The sequence below is a fragment of the Olea europaea genome, chromosome 20 (assembly GCF_002742605.1).
Source record: "Olea europaea var. sylvestris chromosome 20, O_europaea_v1, whole genome shotgun sequence".
NCBI lineage: Eukaryota > Viridiplantae > Streptophyta > Magnoliopsida > Lamiales > Oleaceae > Olea > Olea europaea.
This window is the reverse complement of record NC_036256.1, coordinates 6,898,730-6,901,346: the sequence shown is the minus strand read 5'-3', so window position 1 is coordinate 6,901,346 and position 2,617 is coordinate 6,898,730. Positions and strand designations below refer to the sequence as shown.

At 35.7% G+C, this 2,617-nt stretch overlaps 1 pseudogene; it reads right to left on the bottom strand.

Annotated features, from left to right (window-relative positions):
• Positions 1 to 1,187: 1,187 nt before the first annotated feature.
• LOC111369217 lies at positions 1,188 to 2,208 on the bottom strand (annotated as a pseudogene).
• Positions 2,209 to 2,617: the final 409 nt, after the last annotated feature.

Below are 2,617 nucleotides of genomic sequence, written 5' to 3'. Positions count from 1 at the left end.
AATCAATTTTTCATTTTTTTTTATCTTCACATTGAATGCAATGAAATTTACTGTAGTGCCACCGTTAGCTTTAGTCTTGACTGTTTCTAGAGTAAGTTTGTAATCTGTTACAAAATAGCACGGGATCAAAGTCATTGGTTTAATTGCAATTCATTGACGGTTGAGATCCTAAAACATGAAAATTGTTAGTTGTAAATCAGTCTCCTCTCAATAGGAGTTCCATAATAGCCTCTCTAATTCTTTTCGTGCTATTGAGTACTTTCTCAACGCATTCCATAAACTTCTTCAACTGCATCTGTTGGAAACATCAACGACGAGAATTACTGCAAAGACATTTTGTGTACTTCAATTATTTTTATAATTCTGCCACTAGTGTGACATCACTAACATTTTGGATTACTAGTATTGGCAGAGGTGGGCCCATCATTTTTTAATCCTTATTAATTATTGACGTTTTGGATTTTTCCTTTTTTTAATCTTCGAATGCACTTAGCTTGCAACTTTCTGGCAATCTTATCTCTCGATGACTAAAAATTGTGTCAAATGTGGATCAACTTCACATGATTACTGGAGAGTAGCTGCTAGAATATGCCATAAAATAAAGACCCAACTTTCACTGGTTGAAATTTGAATTGTAATAGATAGAATTTATTTAATTTGACCTCTAGGAGGGACCATTTCCCCGATCAATAGGCCTTTATAATAAGCAATTTGGCCATTCAAAGTGGCATCAACTACAATAATGACCTCGAAGGCCGTGCCAATGTCCATATGTAAGGTTTCTAATTGGTTGTTGAGGTTAGCCAATCAGATCATTATACTACCTAGGTTGTAGTTGTGACATAGATCATTATTATATATCACGTAGGTTATTGTTGCTTATTTTTGGTTGATGTGAGATGCTAATGTCACAGATGTCACTTATAACTTTGGGGGTGATCGTATATGTGGTGATGATATCATTTAGGAGACCTATGTTCGCGATTGCAATGATTTCCTTAGTCTGTTCTCTCTAAGTTATCGTTTTCTTATAAGCTCTCCTCCTTAAATTATGGTGGATCCGAACTGGTCATGAATTCAAACACCAACATTATCTAAACATTTTATACTTCTCTTAATAATTGATTGGATGGCCTTATAATTCCACTCATTTAAAATAAAAGATACACGAGACTCCAAGACAACATCAAAGCTAGAACAGCTACAAGGTGGCACAAAACATAGTCGGCCGATGATCGGATAGATATCTGGAGTACTTTAGGATAGATTTGGAGGGGGATAGTTTTGAAGGACCTCCTTCCAAGATGGCCTATTGCTGATATCATCCCACCATGCACTCAGGTGTTTCCTGTTCCTAAACACATGTTCCTTTCCAAGAGGATCTATAAGGTACTGAACAAGTGGAAGGTGGATTAAATCAGCAAGGCTAAAGAAATCACCAGCAAAGTACTTGCTCTTTGATAGCCTCTCTTCATAGACGTCCAAAACTTTGTGAAGCTTCTCTTCACTTTCTTGGATGAGCTTTTGGTCTGCTGTAATCCCCAGTTTGGAACTTAACATTATATGAATTACTAAATTGTAAACTGGGGGGCTGATTTCATGTGCTTCAACTTCTAGCCATTGCTCTATTGACCTCTTTCCTCCCACGTCTTTCCCAACAATTCAGTTCCTTGAGATCACCTGTATTTTTCTGCATAGTACCTCATGATAGCCCTGGATTCTGCACAAGTACAGACTCTATTTACTTCCCTCTAGCTCTAAAAATAAAGAAAGACTTGTCGAAAATTGCCAGTTGGACTAATTTGTCAAAACAAGAAAGGCAAGGGAAATTTCAATAAAGGGTTTCAGTTTAATTACCAAGAAGAGTGTAATCTCCATCTTGAATAACGGGAACATGCCCGAAAGGCTGCCAGTTTGCAGGTCAAAGTAATAAAATAAATTGATTGAGCATATATAATATAAATAGAAATACTAATATTCCGGTTAAATTAATGAACCTGCAACTGGAGATAGATAGGTGTTTTATTCTCTCCTTTGAAGATGTCAATTGGGACAACCTCAAAATCGACCCCCTTCTCAATAGGACATACAATCCCACGCTTTGGACAAGCACACTCGGGACCATATACCTTTACCACCATTGCTGCTATTTCCTGCGCCTCTCTTTATGCAAGCAGAAATTTCATTGGGCTTATGGGTTCATATACATATAATTATATAAATAAGATGTGTAGATGGTAGGTTCTTATCCATTGGTGCTTGAATTGACTTCACTAATGTTTTCTAATATCTAGCATGTGTTACAACACGAGTTTAGTGAAATTATTTGATGTGTTTAATTAAATGTAGAATTATGTGACTATTTAATTGTATCTATCATTTAATGTCATCTAATATTACATTAACGGATCTTACATACGAGTCTAGTGAAACTATTGATATGTTCAATTAATGTAAAACTATGTGACTATTTAATTGAATCTGTCATCTAATATCATTTAGTACTACATAAACTGGTGTTGTAACATTCAGCGCCGCTAAACAATATTATCATTACTAATAACAAGTACTACTTCCGTCACATAAAAATAGGTTTGATTTCCATTTTTGCCTGTCC